This window comes from Indicator indicator, chromosome 21 (genome assembly GCF_027791375.1).
Source record: "Indicator indicator isolate 239-I01 chromosome 21, UM_Iind_1.1, whole genome shotgun sequence".
In the NCBI taxonomy this organism is placed as follows: Eukaryota; Metazoa; Chordata; class Aves; order Piciformes; family Indicatoridae; genus Indicator; species Indicator indicator.
In genome coordinates, this window is record NC_072030.1 from 17356698 (window position 1) to 17375992 (window position 19295).

Below are 19295 nucleotides of genomic sequence, written 5' to 3' on the forward strand. Positions count from 1 at the left end.
GTGTCTGAGTGCTCCATTCTCTCCATACATTGAAAATGTAGAGTGTCAAACTCCGTACTCAGCTGCAGCCTGACTTAAACTCCCAGTAGTCTTCATTTCCATGCACATGCTCCTCCCTTCAGCCCATAGCCCAGGGGGAAGCAGGAGATGTGCTTTGAGTAGTTGTATGTAGTCTTGTGGTGATGGCATTGATTTAGAGAGGGGAAAGCCTGGAGGTCCAGTCCCTATACCAAGAACTGGAAAAGAAATGATTGTTGGATAAAATGAAGAAATTCTCCCTCTGGAACAGATTGAGAGAGGCCAAAGATGTGATTTTGAACATCAGCTTGGACATATCTGTGGCAGGACTGATGAGCCTCTCAGCCTCCAACATGGCCTATGTCATGTGATGGGAATGGGCTCTGAACTGGTTCTGCCACTGGTGCCCAGTTTTTGCTATCTGCTGCTGTTGTAGTCATTGCTGTTCCTGCATGCAATGAGGCAGCTTCCCCCTTGGCAGGGACAGGAAAGCTGAAGAGTGACAGTGATGTGTTGGCACTGGAGACTGACCAAAATGCGATAAAAATAGAAGCTTTGGAGTCTTGCTCCAACATTTGTCTGCCTGAGTTTGAACAAACTTGAGTGAAAGGTGGGAATGATATCTGTGTTGCAGATCCTGTGTCAGAGGCAGAGGTTACCTCCTTCAGCAGCCAAGTTCTCCTTTCTCTAGCCCATCACATGCAGGTCCTGCTTTCATCTGCCCACATGCTGAGGCAATTTAACTCACTAATCTTGTGGAGAACTATATTTTGATGGATCAGGTTTTCACTGGGTTAGTGAAATGAGTCTCTCATTGTCTTGATTAGACAAGCTTTAGAGCTAACACCAGCAGCAGAGGGGAAGGACTGGAGTAAAAAGGGAAGTAAAGAGGAAGGAGCAAAGGGAGAATAATTGTCTCCTTTTGGCAGCAGGGATATTTTAGATTAGCTCAGCCATATCATCTAACTGGACTGTGAGAGTAAACTCTGCTCTGTTTTCTGTTATTGCTTGCTTTATGCTTTGTTTGTTTTGGTTTTTGATAGGAAGAAATGTAGCTGTATATATTTGGGAGAGGGTTTTGGGCAAACATCCTCATCAGACATCTGTTCAGTGCAGTTTGGATTGGGATTGCTAGACCCCCTCCCCTACCAAAATGTTGGATTTAAACTGCTTCCCTGTCTAGCACATCACATGAGCCAGCAGCCTCCTGGCTGTTTCAGGAGCACAGAGATGATTAATTCAGCCCAGGCACTGTGCAGGTCACTCTGCTTGTGGCTTCTTCCCACGGTGCCAGCTACTGCTCTCGGTCCCTGTGAAGAGTAGCTCTAGATCACAGAGAGAACTAGAGCAAAGCCAGGAATTGCATTCCCCTTTCCTGTGTTACAATCTGTTATCTTAATTATTATTTCAGTTCTTCCTGTACAGTGTGAGGGTCCCTCTCCCACTCTCCCAGATTTGTTGTGTTTCTTCTACGCATCAGCAACAGAGCAGAATCATCTGCAGCAACTCAGCTCTAGGGGAAAAGGGGAGGCAAAAGGTCTTGTAAGCATTCATTCAGATTTAAGAATAAGTTGTCTTCAGCTGTGCTGTGACCTCACTTGCATTGTCAGGAGAAGTGCCAGATGAGTTTAAAATCACACTACAGTGCCCTTCTTAAGTTCCCTTGTAAAGTTTTGGGGTGTTGTCTGGAACATTATTTTGCTCAGCAAAAGAATGGAAATAGACTAAAACAGTTGAGCATCAGAGCCCTTGTGTTCTGCAGCAAAAAAATAATTGCAGTTCTTGCTCTCTGTGTGAATATTGCATTTCCCTCATTCCAGCTCATTTCCCTGATGCCTGCCTTGTTTTGAGGAACCTAAGCTGAATTATAAATAGGCAGATTCTGATTTGTAATATTTTCATCAGAGGATCAGGCCCTGAAATGCTTTGCTTCTGAACTGTTAAGTCATAAATGTGGGAAGGAACCACCTAAAGGGGTAACCCAAATGTATGCTTCTAGCAGAGGGCTCCTGCCAGTTTTCCTGTCACCAAAGTTTGCTCTTTAGTCTTGATTTGAAACATTTAGAAATAAAAATGTCATCTGTTTTTATTTCTTAAAAGCTTCTCTGATGACAGCATGTAGCTTGCTTTCCACCTTAAACCACTCATCACATCTAACTTGCTTCAAGAACTTCTTGATCAGTGCTTCATCTGCTCTAAGGTAGCAGCAACAACCACCACAACCACCAACAAATAATGAGAAACCAACTAAGCCAAAGCACTGCAGGGACCTTACATGGGGTGGGTTTTATGAAGAGAATTAACATGAAAGAGGGTTCAGGTTGGGGGTAGAGGTCAGGGCAGATAAACTTCTGTGTGCTGATACATTTCCTTAAAGTGGAAGCACTTTAGAGAGTGAGGCTGTGGGAAGAAGCTGTCAGCAACAGGGTGGTCAGCAGTGTCAAGGGTGGTGGCCCGTGTTTTTTTTTCTCTTGTAGCCTTTCATCCTCCATCTGTCAAGCTCTAGGCAGACAGTGGATTTTTAACACAAACCTTCAACTTCTCAGGTCTAAAACACCTCTTTGGTCTTGGCATGATACAAAAATAGTAATAACTGTTGGAAAGCATGTTTAAAGGTGATGTCCTTGCTCAGGTCTCCTTAGGAGTTGGCAGCAGATTGCCATCTGGGCAGGGGTATGTGCCACAGGCTCCTGCCTGCTGCTGAAAGGGCAGCTCCATTTCCCTGCACAGCTGTTGGTGAGGGTAGAGGATGCTACACCTAGCTGTAATGTAGCACTGCAAGAGAAGGCAGTTGGTGAGGGAAAGACCTGGAGGCAGGCTCCCTGGTGGAGCATGCCTGGATGCAGGCTCCTTACTGGAGCACCTGCACACCCTGGCAGTGATCCCATGGCCTTACACCTCCCACTGACCTCAGTCCATGTGGTGTTGTGACCCCCTGCTGACTCCTTTGCCCAATGCAGACCACAGGGTACTGCCACAAGGACCAATGTCCCCAAGCAGGTGTGTGACTGAGCTTGGGCTAAGGACTTGGACAAGTCCAGACTTTCTTCAGGCTACACTGCATCCTAGAGCTTAGTTGGAGCTGACATCTTAACATGCCTTGTGTCATATAATTTCAGCATGAACAGGACTTGGCCCACACTCAAAATACACAGTGTTTAAGTGTTTAAATTAAGGCTTAACTGACTCAGATGCTGAACCTAGCTCTAGCCACTGTGTTGCTGTACTATTAAATGTTACAAACTGGAGCTCCTCCATTCATCTGCAAGTATTATTCCAGCACAACTGGCAGTAACTGAAGCATCCAAATGAGTATACAGGGTGAAATCCTAGTCCCAGCAAAATCAGTGGGAATTTTTGGAGCTCTAGGTTTCATCCAATCATCTCAGTTGAAGTCCTCCTTAGGAGAAACCTGTACATGCTCCTTCATTCATTCCCCAAAACAAACCCATCCTTTAAGTGTAGCAAGGCATAGTACTGAGACACTTGTAATAAGTGGAGCTCAGTTAAGAAAACGTGGTTTCTTAGACTGGAAATCTGACCTGGAGAAAAAAAAAATCCTCTTATATAAGTAACTCTGAGTATGGTGGGGATTGTCTTACTTCTTCATGTTTTTTGACGTTGCTGCTAGTTGCATTTGTGAGTTCTGCTTTTCTGTGGTTTAACAGAAAAGTTACCTGGCCTGCTTTATACCTGCTGGTGAATAAACTCAGGAGTAACAACTGAAAATCCAGATTGCTCTTGTGCCTGTGACAACATAGCTCAAGCAAGAAACGATAAAGCCTGAAGTCAAATTGGACAGGGTTAGCAAGGTCAGATCCAGAGATACATGCAAACATTTACAAATGTAATACTATGTGACACAAATGATCCAGACATTTAGCTTAGCTTGTTATGGATATTCAGCTCCAGATTAGTTGTAGAATCATAGAGTTGTCAGTGTTGGAAGGGACCTCAAGGATCATCCAGTTCCAACCCCCCTGCCATGGGCAGGGGCACCTCACACTAGATCAGGTTGCTCAGAGAAGATGAACTTGATTCCTAGGCATGGGTTGTGATTTATGTGGGGCAAATCTGGCAAAGATCAGGTTGCTCAGAGCCCCATCCAGCCTGGCCTCCAGGGATGGGCTTCTACCACTTCTTTGGGTAACCTGTTCCAGTGTCTCACCACCCTCATGGTGAAGAAATTCTTCCAAACATCCTGTCTGAATCTACTCATTTCTATTTTTGCTTCATTCCCCCCCAGTCTTATCACTACTTGGCATCCTCAAAAGTCCCTCCCCAGCTTTCTTGTAGCCCTCTTCAGGTAGTGGAAGGCCCCAATAAGGTCTCCTCAGAGCCTTCTGTTCTCCAGATTGAACACATTCGGGGGTGGATCAGAATTCCCATGGCAACAGGAAGTGTTTGGTTGTGTGGGGATTATTTCAGGCCATCAGCCTAGGAAGACATGGATGGGCACACGTGTACCAGCTTGCCCACACACAGACATCCACACACCTTCCTCCTCAAGGGGAGGAAGAGGAAGCTCCCTGCAAACCAGAGCAATTGCACTGCTAAAGGCTTTGGTGGTGAACATGGCCACGTGCAGCCTACTGCTGTCTACTGTGTGGATGCTGGGGAGCAGAATCTGGGAAACACAGGAAAAAAGAGTCCTAGCAGTGCACTTTAGTGCTCTCTGCAAGCTTGTAGGTACTAAGCTGCCTAATCACTACCGTATGGCTCATAAAAGAAGCAACCTGACACCAAGCACCAGCAGAGGTTGTTATTCCTCTGCTCTATCCTATCCCACTCCAAATGTTAGAACAATAAATACATTTACCTCTTGTTTAAGATCACTTAAAATAAGTTGTTTTAATTAAACTTCCTAGCAATCTATCTGCACTAAGTGATTAAGTGCCTCTTCTTTCAGTGAAAGGAGAAGGGATTATCACAAGACAAGGCTGATTGAATCATGGATAGAACTAGGAGTGGGTAAAGCTGCTGGGTTTTTGGTTTTTTATTTTCCACCAAAATTCATGTGAAAATACTAAAGTTTGAGTTTGTGTGATGGTATTCCCTCTCTAAATATTTCACCTTCTTTTCAGTCCTTCCTTCTCTCCCTGCTGCCCTGGAGTCCATGAAATAGTTATTTCCCTTAGGTTAAAGTTCAGCTTTGAATATCAACTTTAAAAGCTGCCCAAGAAGAGAGCTTTCTTTACTCAGGAGGCATCATTTGCAGCAAATAAACTTTAAAGATGGAAATGCAGCAGTTGTGTTGATCAACTACAGCTACCTAACATTGTATTTGAATTTGCAAAAAAAAAAAAAAAAATAATTGACTTCCTTGAGCAGTTGGTTCTTTGCAGTTTGGAGAATTGTTTGGGGGTGGTTGAGTGCTTCTTATGGGTGATTTTTTACATCATAACTTGGAATATCTTGTGTGTGAATTAAAAATCAGTAATTGTTCTTTCAAATTGAGCTGCTTCTGTTGCTCTCAGCTGAGGAATCACACCAGAGGGTTTATTGTCAGCCTTATCGCTTTCAGGTTGGAGAATAGTCCCAATAAAAGGCTCTTTTATCTTTTGTAGCATGTCTTGCAAGGGTAATAGCAGGATTTACCTTTTTCCTACATTCTATTTCCTTTTTAAGTTCCCATCTTTCCTCCCTTTCCTCCCACCCCAGTACCTGACATGATGGCTTGGACAGAAAACAAAACCTGAATCCTGGCCCAGCTCAGGCAGGCAAGCATCTAGATGTACTGCTCTGCTAATTTATTTGGATTCTTTATCTGCAACCTCCCTGCTGTTTTAGCACTGGGGTCTCTCCTGGGCAGAGGCAGGCAAGCATGCTGTGTGGTGGTTTTATTGTGATGTGGACAAATAATCATGAGGCACTAGCTGGAAGCTATTGGATGTCTTAGCTTGCAGTGGTGGGATTTAAAGTTAAACACATTAATGGTGTGCTGCCACCTCCTTTTATCTCCCCCACCAGCATGCTGTGGGCAAGTCAGGCAGGAGAGCACCTTGGGAGCTGATTGCTGCCATTTGCTTTTTATAACTCATCTTGACCTAGGAGTGAGAGGGAGGAAATGCAGACAAAATGTGGGAGCTGAGCTAAAGGTGAAGTGTCATCTCTCTTTTTCAATGTATCCTGTTAGCTGAGGGGTCCCTGTGTTGTGGTTAGGTTGAATGTCTGACTGGCTTGAGCAAAGGAAGAGAATGGTTCCTGGTGTCCTTCCACTGGACATTGAAGTGGGGAGTTTTGGCTCCCAGTTTCAAAGCTTTCTGAAGTGAGCAAGACACGGTGCCTGTCTCAAATACAACGCTTTTGTGCTCGTCCTAGTACCTGCCATTGCCAGTCACCAATGCCTGTGTGATCTCTTTCTGTGTCTTTCTGAGGCTATAAATAGGAAGAAAGAATGGTAATTGAATCTGAGGGACTTCTTACTCTGTGTCATCTCTGAATATATGAGAGTAGGAGAGAAGGATGGATGCCACTGCTCTGCTTGTCGTGTTTCAGCAGGGACTTCAGCAGTAGAGAGAATCAGCTCCTGACCAGCTAAAATTAAGAATAAATCTTATGAGGAGCAACTGAAGGAGCTTAGGCTGTTTAGTTTGAAAAAGAGAAGATCTTATTGCTGTCTACAGCTACTTGAAAAGGATGTTGTAGAGAGGCTGGTGTTGGTCTCTTCTTACAGGTAATTAGTGATAGAACAAGAGGGAATGGCCTCAGGCTGCCAATGGTTAGGTTTAGACTGGACATTAAGAAGCATTTTTTCATGGAAAGAGTAGTCAGGTATTGGAATGTGCTGCCCAGGGAGGTGGTTCAGTCACCATCCCTGGATGTGTTTAAAGGTCATTTGCATGTGGTGCTTGGGGATATGGTTTAAGGGTGAGCCTTGCAGAGTAAGGTCCTCAGTTGGATTTGGTGATCCTAAACGTTTTCCAACCTGAACATTTCTGTGAGTCTGTGAAAATGGAACTTGGGTTTGACAGATGATTGTGGTGATTCTGCCTTTTTAAAACTCAGTGAGAAGTTTGTTTACTGCATATAATTGTAGCAAAACCAGATGAGTCTTTTCAGGTTAGTTACAGGGCTATATGTTACTAGAATGTACTGCAGCATAAGAAACCCCTCATGAGACTCTGCCTTGCAAATAATGTTTGCATTTTTGCTAATTGGAAAGAATCAGCCTTTTGTTTTGCTCTGCAGATATGGTTTGATGATTTTAAAGGACAGGCATTCTAGAAGGGCTGTTTCACCAGCAGGCTGAATTAACAAAAGAAAAAAAAAAAAGGAAGAAAAGCACAAAAATTGTGTTCCCCAGACATGTTTTGCAGTTCAGCTGCCTAAAGTACATGTCATCTTCCAGCCCCATTCTCCTCTTGCAAATCCTAGTGGTTTTTATGAGGACAAGTTTCATTTTATTGCCTCATTTCCCTGTAAAGCCAACAAGTTAAAACAACAGGATTTAATTTTGGATTGACAGACCAGCTAAGAGAGAAATGCACCGTGTGGCCTGCTTTTATCTTTTTCCTTTCCCTTCTTCCTCCTGCTTCCCAGTCTCCCTGAGGTGCTCCGCTCTGCCACTCTGCAGTCCAGCTTATTGGCCTCAAAATCTTTGCAGGTGATTTATAGAACCCTATGGTTATTGTATGGCTAATGATTCATGGAACTTCATTAAATACCAAGTATGTGCCTGCTTACTGTCTGTGCACACTGCATATTAGAACCTTTGCACTCCCCCTTGCAAATTGCCCCCATTAAAGTCGCAGACAAAAGGTCCTCTCAGTAGCTTACATATTTTCCCACATGTGAGAGAGCAATTGGAAACTTCCTCTTGATAACTAAAAACTTTTGAATTAGAATTTATGAGAAGGGTCTTTTGGTCTCATTGCCTAAGGGCTGAAACAGATCCCAGTGTGTACAAGCGTCCCTTTGATGCATGGAGCTGCACAGGGTAACATTTTTTAACAGGATCAAAAAGCGTAATGCAGGGACAATGTGCGGAGGCCCCGGCTCTGCCACCAGCAGCCAGCCTCTCTGCTTTGCCAAGGCTAAAAATGTAAAACTGTGGCCAGTCTAGCAACAACATTTTATATTCTTCTTTTTTTTAATTTTTTTTTTTAATTGCAGTAAAGTCCTAGATAAAATAATGGCAGTCAGCGTTACAACTTCCTCTCTTTAATGTTCCTCTAAAAAATGCTTTGAAGCTGCTTTTACCTTTGGGAAAGCAGTATGTGTGTGTGAGAGGAAAACATATCAAAAAGAAAATAAGTGGGCAGGTCTTTAATTGGTAGAAATCAGCATGGCCCTGTTACAGGGTTTGGAATTTCTCAAAGTGTATGTACAGCTAAAAACTTTCTGTCGTTTCTCACCCTGTGCCAATGCAGTCCTGCTCACTTACTCAGTAGGAGTAGCCTGGTCTGAGTTTACTATGGACAAAACAGTTTTCAGTAAGACTTCTTTACAAAAGCAGCAAAAGTCTTCAACATGCATCTGACCCTCCTATCAGCAATATTTCAGCTGCACTATTCAGGAGCTTAAGAGAAGGCACAGTAAACAATCTGCCTGATCTAAAGTCTTTGCAAAAAGGTCTTGGAAACTAGAATTTGTCTCACCTAATAGTAAAAAGAAATTACTTGGTGTACTGATTTAGGTGCCCTAAAAATGGTCTTTTGTTGCATCCCTGTGCGTATCTACATGCAAGGGAGTGAACAGAGGACTAGCTTCATGTCACAGGGCCAAATCATCACAGGTTTATTACAGACTGGTCATGTTACATCAAACATGTTGATTGTGTTATTGCCATAAAGATGCCTTTGAGAAGGGCACTTTCTGTATTCACACTGGCAACATTTGTAAAATCTGCCCTGCTGATCAGGTCACACATCCAAGGTAAAAAGGGATGTTTTCACCAAGCAAAAAAGAACCAGATTGGAAATATTTAATCTGTCTTTAATACAGCATGCTGATTTCCTACTTGTTCTACAGCTGATCAGTTCCAATTTTTGTCCCTTTACACCATTTGTAGGTCTCACAAATGAGGAGAAGATTTAACCCCCGATTAACTTTTTTGTCTGTTAAGAGCCAAGTGAATTTTTCAAAAGTAATTTGGGTTGGTTTCGCTGTCATAAATGTTGTTCTCCCATAACATCCTGTCTGAGTGCTTGCAGCTCAGTGGTGATCTTTAGAGAGCACAGTAGATGGAATATAAGGAGCCCAGAGAAAGTGCCATCTAAAAGAGCAGAGTAACCCTCCACATGAATCAGAAATTGTAATGGAATTGGTAGTGGACAGTGAGAAACTTTTTTAGGGTGGGGAGGTCTCCTAATCTCTGCTTGTATGGTGCCAGCAAGATGGTGTCATCTAATTTAGATGTTGTTGTTTTCTCATGTTTTTTTATTATTACCTCTCACTAGACATTAATAGTTATTTATCCTATCACCTATTAGACACATTATATGTAATATCTACACTGTGCTGTCAGATCTCATCAGCTTACTCTGAGGGCTCTGTTTCATTAATCTGACCCTAACTTTGTCACATTTTGGATGTATTAAATTGTGATTCAACAGATTTGGTCTACTAACCTGAGAAAAAAAGATCCCTGTATTCCATTCTATTTCTATGGCAGAATGAAAGTTAATAATAGCAAAGTAAATATCTGGAATATTTGGTCCAGTTCTGAGCTCCTGCAGCTCAAGAAGGACTTCAGGGAACTGCTTGGAAGAGTCCAGCACAGAGCCACAAAGCTGCTGAAGGCAGTGGAACATCTCCCTCTGAGGACAGGCTGAGCGAGCTGGAGCTCTTTGGCTTGGAGCAGAAGAGCCTGAGGGGTGCCCTCATTCCTGGTGATAAAGATGTGCAGGGCAGTGTGGGGAGGATGGAGCCAGGCTCTGCTCAGGGACGTCCAATGACAGGACAAGGGGGGCAAGTGGAGCAGAGGCAGTCCCATGGGAACACAAGGAAAAGCTTTGCCATTGACAGAACTCTGGAGTAGGCTGCCCAGAGAGGTTGTGGAGACTACTCTGGAGACATTCAAAACCCACCTGGATGTGTTCCTACGTGACCTGCTCTGGCAGGGGGTTGGACTGGAGGATCTTTTGAGGTCCCTTCTAACCCCGAACATTCTGTGATTCTGTGAAACAGAGTAAGGGTGGCTAACAGTAAGGAAGTGGGTAAGAAGGCAAATTACCTTGCCCCAGGTTTCACTCTGTAATCTCAACAGGAATTTGGAATATGTCCCTCAACAAAGGCTTGGGTGTGCATTTGAAATGTGTTTGTTGCAAAACATTCTTCTCCTTCCAGCTGAGCAGCCTCTGAAGCATTGGCTTGATTGGAGTCATCATTTCTTAAACTGGAGTGCCCCAGACTAAGAACTCCAGGGGAAGAGATTTTTCTGTGTGAGATAGTTTGCAAGTTTGAAATCCAGACATCAATTTTCATGAGTTTTACCCATCCTCAGGAACAGTCCCCTGCCAGCACTTCATCAGGATGGATGTAGAAATGTCTGTTAGGTCAATAGAAAGGAAGAAAAACACAGAGCTAAATTAGGCAAGGGAAGAGGACATTACTAAGTGTTGGTAAACAAAGAATTTGGTGATGTGCTTGAGTAGGCAAACACTGTTACCCTGGGATAAGAGCAATAAAGTGTTGTTCAGGGAAGCAAGAGGTTTTTCAGATTCACAGAAGCCTGAGCAGGAAGGAGCGGAGCTGGCTGTATGCTGAGGTTTTTTTGCTGCCACTCTATCTTCAGCTGCAAGGTTTCATAATTCTCACAGGGAAATCTGGGAAAGCACCATTGGGAAATGCTGGTGGTTTTGAGTGTTCAGTCACTTTGGGTGACATTTGGCATCAGCATTTTTCCTTCTGGTAGATCCCTCTAACTATGCTCACTTTGTTGGCAAGAGCTAAGAACGCTATGCAGTTTTTAATTGCAATATGGGAACCTCTACCAGGATGACTTAAGGGCAAAACAGCTGTACCCAGTCTGTTCTTCCTCCTCTTCCTGAGTTGAAATAAAATGTGGCCTTATCTGAATAGGCACCCAGAAGACTGGATGGTTATTTAAGCCCCAGTTAGGGAACATATTTAAGAATATGCCTAATTTTAAGCATGTTCTTAAATCAATGCGACTTAAGCAAATGCTTGAAGTCAGGCATGTGGTTGAGGTGTTATCCTGAATGTGGGTCCTAATCCTTCAACAATAGCAAAGCCCAGAGGAAAGGGCAAGCTATCTGGGTTCCATTCTTGGCTCTTTTGTTGGTCGTGTTATAGTCTATAAAATAAGGATCATTATTCTTATCCCTCTTTGTGAGGCACATTGAAAATTATCGGGGGAAAGCACTCTGAATACTGTTATTATTGGCCATACTTCTTGAGACTTGAAAAAAAAAAAATGTAGAGACAGACATTCTCCGTGGATTTCTGGTTCTTCCTTCTTTCACTCAGGCAGGAAATACCATGAGAATGGGAAGAAGGATGCGTACCCATGATCACAAATAATCTTAATCTCCTGCTTTGCACTGCCGCTGTAAATAATTAGATATTGCCACACTATTGTTTCTGGAAGTTCCCGTGGTGTGGGAACCCTACTGTGTGCAGACATACCTGCTGCAGATAGCACAAGGCAGCTGAAAACTGGGGGAGATAATAGCACAATGGAGTGTGTGTGTGTGTGTGAGTGTTTGGGGGAGGAGGGGAGCCTGCCTGTTCTTGAGCCCACATTATTAGCAGAGCTGCCCTGAAGATAGCAGAGAGGTGCAAGTTTGTCTAAGTTTACAAACTTGTTTGGAAAGAGCAGGCTGATTGTAGCTGCTAAAGGGGCAGCTTGTTAAGCCACACAGTCCTTAGTCCCAGACAGCCTTATTAAGCACTGATGCTGTCCATGAGGTGCTGAGCACCCACGTGCAGTGCTGTGTTGCTGTTTGGCTGAAAAGCCTTGAGCCAGCAAAGGCTCTGCTGCTGGTGATAACTCCGAGTTCCTCACATTCTCACTACCTTAAGTCAGAGCTCATTCTCCAGCTTCCATGTGAAGGGCCTGGAGCCAAGGCCATGAGCCTGTGTGTATGCGTTCAGGACAGTTAATATTTATGATGCATCTTACTGGGAAAATTAGTATAAAGCTGTGTTCCAACAGCACATTTATCCCATGACCTAGTTTTATGGCTGACGTGCTGAAACACGGGCTGCTGGATTTAAACCTTTGTCACCCGTTCTGATGGATATGATGCTGGGCCCAGGCTTCTGCCATGCAAGCTGGGAGTTGTGCACAAACGTGGTGTGTATTAGTGCAAGGTAAACAGCTGGTTATGCTTTTGTTAATACCAGGCACATAAAAAGATATTTATCAAAGCACCATGTGTAAGATCCATAGCTCTTGGCAAGGATCCCCATGCTGTTACATCAGCTAATAAGAGTAACCTTTTTATTGCATTACATGCAGGTTTTGTAGGGCTGCTTTAGACTGCACAGGCATCTACAGAATTTGCTACCATTCACATGCTGGTATCTGGCTCTGAATGATGTTGAACACCTAGAATACCCCTTGGGTTTTGTTGGTTTTCCTTGCTCTCAGCATTTCTCCAGATCAGCCCCCTCCTAGGAATTCCACTGCTGCTTAGCAGCTCTGAAAGATGTAGAAGAACTGAACTGCAATTGAAATGTTGGAGTGCAGGTACAAGAAGTGGTTAGTGAGGGATTTCAAAGGGGAAGGAGATTGAGCTGTAAAGATTGGAAGGGAGCTTTGCCTCTACACCAGTCACAGAGACATGCAGAAGGCGTCAGTTGCTTTTGTAGAAGTGTGGCTAAACACAATTTATGCCAAGGAATGTTGTGTCTGAAAACTACAAAGCTGGTTTAGGTTGGCAGAGTTTCCTCATCTGATTTGTACTCTCTTCTTCCATCATCAGCATCAGCAGAGATTACTTGTACCATGTACTGGGGAATGTGGGTCCTTGGAGCACAGGCAGTGCCTTGGGGTATAGTTAGTCCCTTTCCCTCTGCAGAAGGGGAAGGGAAAGGTTTCATTCCTACAACCAGCCAATCAACAATGAGAATTTGGATTTTCCTCTTGTTTAAAAAAAAAAAAAAAAAAAAAAAAAGGCAGCTATGAGTTGATTTGAGATAGCTGGTTCTGTTCTGAAAGCCATTTCAGAAAGCTTGTCCTTGACTGTGGAGCCACCTAAAGAAGCCCCTGGCCCTGACTCCAAAGCCATCACCTACCCTCAGCTGTGCTACTGCAGGAGTGTGTGACGCCAGGCTGTGAGCTGGATCCCTGGGGCTGCAGCTCAGGGAACACCAGCACAAGCTGCTGCTGAAGGAGACAACCTTTCCTGTCCCCTGGGCCAGCTCTGCTGTTCCCACCTGTAGCACTTGGTCTCTCAGGCTGCCAGAACATGACTAGTACATTGGCTACACAATGCACCAATTTGGCTGAAAATGGAGCATTTTGACTTTTTTTTTTTTTTCCCCTGCTGGTTTTATTTTCAGTCAGATCAGTTTCCTAATCTGTTTTACCTGGAGGCTGTGCACTTGCTTGTGCCAGGATGAAGAAATGCTGCTCAGGAGTGGGAATGAGCAGGCAGGGAAGAACAGAAAGGCTTCTTTCAGGTGACAGGGTTGGTTCCATTGACCTGAAGTGTTTCTTGTTGCAGCAATGTGACTCTTTCAGAGACTCGTTTGTAGCATTGCTTTAATCCTGTGCCTAGTTAGATAAGAAGGAGGCTGAAGAAAAGACTTTTCCTGCAAAAGTCCTGCTTAAATCACAGTGATTAAAATTTGCCTGCTTTCAGATGCTGTTCCCTCACGTGCTTGATTTTGATTGTCTTTGATTTTGTAACACTGGTGTTAGAACAGTGTTAAACTATCTCTGGTACTTTCAACTCCATCACAACCATCTCCCTGTGAATTTTATGGTAGGATTTTCTAAAGTTAAAATCCTAAAATCCAGCCCATGATCACTGGGATAGCTCCCAGTAATTGCAAGCAGGGGGAACACAGCAGCAGAGCATAGAGACTCCTGAAGTCCTCTTCCTGCATATCTGCAGTGAAGCCATTAAACCAGCCCAGTCCTCTTGCTCTGAGCTTTCTTTTAAACGTTTCCTTGATTGTAAGCATTCCACTCTGTTTTCTTCTGTATTGTGGCAAATGTCAGAATTCAAAGGGCTGTCATCAGCTGACATAATGACCACTGCCCCATCCCAGAAACAAACCATGCCACAGGATCTTTCCTCAGCCTGCTGCCATCCTGCATTCATGCTGGCAAGCTCCCACCCTAGAGTTTCAATAGCTCCATATTCTTCCTTCGGCTGGATTTCATCCTCCTAGCTCTCTGCTGGACTCTCTCCAGCAGACCTCTGTCTCCCTTGAATTGGGGAATGTAGGCACATTTGTATTGGGTACAATAAGTAGTACTCAGAGTTGGTGATTGCCTGGTCCATAATGACCTCTAATGGACTTTGTGGACTGTGTGATCATTGTGTTTAAGCAAAACATGATGAGGCTTACTTTCATATCTAAGGGTAGAGTTATTGCACCACCCTATAGCTCAGCAGTCCAAGTGCTGCAGCAGTAAATGAAAATAAATCTATCTGGAACATGCATTTATACAACTGACATTGCCAGGAGCAGGAGTGGACATGAAATAACACAACTTTTATTTCAGGACTACATGTGGTATCTGATTGATTGCAAACCTGATATCATGCCCAGGATACCCAAGGTTTTGTTGTGGTTTTTCCAGTTTGTTTGGTGAGTTGAAATCTGTGGTGTGATACCACACAGAGAACGAAGGCCTTGCTTCTGCAGCCTGTTTTCAGCTGCATGATCTCATATCTGTGTTTGAGGAGCAGTAGGGCTGGCCTTTCCTTTTCCTTTCAGTCATTTTGACACTAATAGACAAAATTCTACTTGTAGAGATGAGTTGATGTTTCCAAGGCAATTGACAATTATTGCAGCTTCCCAGTGTGACCTGAAGTTTTCTTTGGAGTGATGTCCTTCAGGGTGCCAGGTGCTAGCAGCACAAGGAGCTGGAAGCAACAGGATGCTCTTCCTTTGACCCTTTCGTTTTAGAAATATTGCTTTTGTTAAAAATTAGTCCAGTGGCCTTTAGACAAGGCAAAAGCAAGAAGGGGATTTTATTTTGCCAGGGGCAGAATGTCAAGACTTATGGGTCCTTCTGCTTGAATGAAGCTGAGAAAATGGATTGTATCTGTGAGGCTGCTCCCTTCACAGTCAGCATCCCGGGCCACAGAGACCCTCCACCATGAAAACAAAGCTCTGTTTTACCAGTGGGTGCCCATCTGCTTGCTGTGACAGACAGTGCAAAGAGCTGCACTTGAGGTGCAAGGTGTTTACTTCTTCCAAGTGGATTCTTAGTTAGTGTCACATTCCACATGGCTCTCAGGTTAAAAAAAAATCCTGCAGTCAGAAGGCCAAAATTAGCCTCTCCTTGAAAGCATGAAAAGGCAAAGAGGAGATTAAAAACTACATCGATCACAGTAGCCCTCTCAGAATGAAGTGACTTATAGTGAATGCTGAGAATGGACTTTCTTTCCTTTATTTCCAGACCATCTCTGGGTCTAAAGAGAGTATTTGCAGTGGCTCTGATTGCAGGTCCAAGGCCATCTGTTCTGAACTGTCTCCATCATGTCATGTCAAAAGCAAAACCTTTATTAGATGTCAGCACAAACTGAAATGAATGATGAAAGCCAACTGAGCCAGGTAAAACCTGGGGAGAGGGAGCATAATGTGATGACAAAAAGCAAGAGAGAGAATAGGAAGCAAAGAAATGCAGGATGTTTTCAGAAAGCACATAGGAGCCTTTAGGGATGCAGAACAGCTCCCCAGCAAACAGCCCCCTCCAGAAGCTGCTGTGGGGATAGTGATAACATGATATACCCAAGTAGATAAAACTGTCCTGGAGCTTAGGAAGAAAATCCTTTGACATTTATTGCCCAGGTAGGATTTCTGCCCCTTTGCTGGTGGTTAAATACCTGTTCAGAATAACCTAAAACTAAAATGTTACTTTTAATAGAGTTTTTATGCTAGGCTAATGCTGGTAAAGCCTAACTTTCTGTCTGTGCTTTATGAGTGCAGCTGTGCAAATGGATTTTCTGGGAGATCCGAAAGTGGGGAAAGAGGGAGAGGAAAGAATTGGGGGGGGGTGGGGGTGTGTGTGTGTGTGAAAGAAAGCAGCTTACAAGAAATGGGAGGGGAAATGCATTTCTGACTCTCATTTGAAAGAGCCTTTTTGGAGACAAAATATAACAAAAGATCTAAGTGAAACTTTCCTGCAAAATGAAAATCTGATGGCCCATTAAATGTCTTATCTTGTCTGTTCAATGCCCTGAAAAACTTGAGAGAAATTATTTTAATGTTCAAAGTAAAACTAGTCTTTGAAAGAATATTCAACACAACAGCTTGATCCTTTTGGCTATGAGGAACATCTGTGATTAAAAAGGTATTTGACTGAAAATGTCATTAATTTCTCTTGACACAGATACTTTCCTCATGCCAGCCTTTAACAGCATTGTGGAATGTGAGTGCCAGAATCTAAAGAACAGGGGTTAGGTCAATATATATACATGCAGGATTGTATTTTTCTCTTCAGGCTAGTCTGCACAGAATCACAGCATGTTAGGGGTTGGAAGGGATCTCCAAAGATCTTCCAGTCCAACCCCCCTGCCAGAGCAGGATCACCCAAGGCAGGTCACACAGGAACACATCCAGGTGGGTTTTGAATGTCTCCCAAGAAGGAGACTCCACAACCTCTCTGGGCAGCCTGCTCCAGGACTCTGGCACCCTCACAGGGAAAAAAACTTTTCCTTCTGTTCCCATGGCACCTCCTCTGCTCCAGCTTGCACCCATTGCCCCTTGTCCTGTCATTGGACATCCCTGAGCAGAGCCTGGCTCTGTCCTCCCTGACACTGCCCTGCACTGCACACCCAGCTCCCTCAGCCTGTCCTCACAGGGAGATGTTCCTCACAGGGAGATGTTCCACTGCCTTCAGCATCTTTGTGGCTCTGTGCTGGACACTCTCTAGCAGTTCCCTGAGGTCTTTCTTGACCTGAGGGGCCCAGAACTGGGCACAATATTCCCGATGTGGCCTCACCAGGGCAGAGTAGAGGAGTAGTAGAACCTCTCTGAACCTGCTAACCACAGCCCTTCTAATACAGCTTCCATGTAGTCTATACTTTGCTGTAATAATTTTGGCTCTTTTTTGTTTCTTTAACCAGAGTAATGATATTGATGTTTGCATGACTGCTATTAAATTACAGTCTTAGAGAGCACATTTTATCCATTCCCTTTCTGTATGGGATGAGCCAACAGAGCTAATGGTGCAGATTGGGTGGGTAAAGAGTCTTAAATACTGAAGTCATGTAGAGCCTTGTGTAGTTTACTGAATGTGGGAGTGATTGCCTTCTCAACCAGTACCTCTGCAGAAATCTAAGTGACTAGAACCCTGTCCTTTATTGAATTGCCTACATTCTGTTTCTCCAACAGCAAAAGACACCTACAAATAATTATTCCCTGCACAAATGTCAAGATTGAACATAGTAATCCTTCCCTGGAATCCAGTAGTACCTCACAAAATAGCCAGGGTGACAAATGTTACCCAAATTCTCCCTGACAGACAGAGGGAGAGTTTAGGCAAATGCAGGATTTCAGTGGCAAGCCTTTTTTCATTAAAAAGGAACCCACCAACTGGCTCATGTGAAATTTGTATCTGTTTTTCCTCCTTTATTTTAAAATTAAGTTAATTTTCCATGGGAAATGTGTCAGTTTGCCCTAATAAAGAGTCTTTTGAGATTTGCTTAATGCTTGGGCAGCAGGCTTTTGAGGAATGTCAGGAGATGGAGCAGCAGCATTCTTCTGGCTGCCGGGCAGTAGGAAATCAGCAGCACTGTAGCTGCTTGACTTGCTGTGCTCCTGGAACTGCTGTCAGTCAGATTAGATGTGACTCTCAGGGCTGAATCACAGAATGCTGCCTTTTCCCCTGGACTTTCAAGTCACAGCCAAATCACTTTGAAAATTTGATCTTTGGAGCTGTGTGTTCTGCTACCCAAATCCCTCTTACAATTGCTGTTGGAAATGTCAGTGTTTACCCAGCCTCAATTTCTTTCCACACTTTTCTCTGCTGGTTGCCAGCTTCTGCCCTTTTTTTACCCCAGGCAATTTAATCTGACTGGAAGATAAAATGATTTGGTCTGAAAGGTTCTGCAGAGACTGAAAAATATTGTTCTGTAAATATGGGGGGGGATGAAGCCACCTTTTGTAATTAACCTGGTTTCACACATGTGGAGCAGGCTGTTTGCATTATGGAGGAATATTATTTCAAGTTTAAAACACACTCTCCCTCATTACAGAAATTCATTCTGCCTTTTTTTTTTCTTCCCCCCCCCCTTTTTTTTTTTTTTTTGTTGTTGTTTCCCCACCAACCCCCATTCATTTCAACAGAGATGCCATTCCTCTCTCCATCTGAGTTAAATACCACTGTATCCTTTTCGGCAGGCTTCTAAGCTAAATCTAATCAAGCTGTGTCACAGCTCTGTCAGGCAGGTTGCTCTTTCTTTGGCCTTGAATAATTGGAAGAATGTTGGCACTTGTGCCAGGGCCATGAGAACGTGACCCGAGTTGATATTTAATCTACTTCAGTGCTAGGCTGCACTAGGACTGGGGCCTAAGCCAGGCCTGGGGAGCAGTGTGTTAGCCATCAGCAGCACTCATTTTACCTTGAAATGGATTCCATTTGATGTATCATTACACTGCTGCAGGAGAATGCTTTAATGAGACAGATACATGCACTGGAAAGGATTAAATTGTTGTCCTTTAAACTCTTTTTTTTTTTTTTTTGCCTTGCTAGTCTAATAGCTACAACGTGCTGGGAAGTACCTAGGAAAGGCAAAAAGGTTACAGAGCTGGCCAAAAATAACTAATACTGAAGGTCTGTCAGCTTTGGATCTCCAAGCACGTTGCAGGAATTGCAGATACCTGCTTTGCTCTTTCACAGACTAGAAGTGAGCATTGAATTTGTAGTTCCATTTTCACCTCTTCTCAAGGGAAGGTTGGTACTGTGGGGGAGTTTTCAGAACTGCTTCATGTATTTTCACTTCAAAGTAGCCCTCGGTGCATAAATAAGATGTTCCCCATGGCTTGGGATGTGGAAGAGAAGTTTTCATTCCTCTTCTCACAGGCGTATATAAGCTCCAGGAGCCCTCAGGAAAGAGGAAATTCCTTTCAGATCTATGGGTTGTTCCTGCTGGGCAGGCTGAAGTCTCAATGTGTTTCAATCG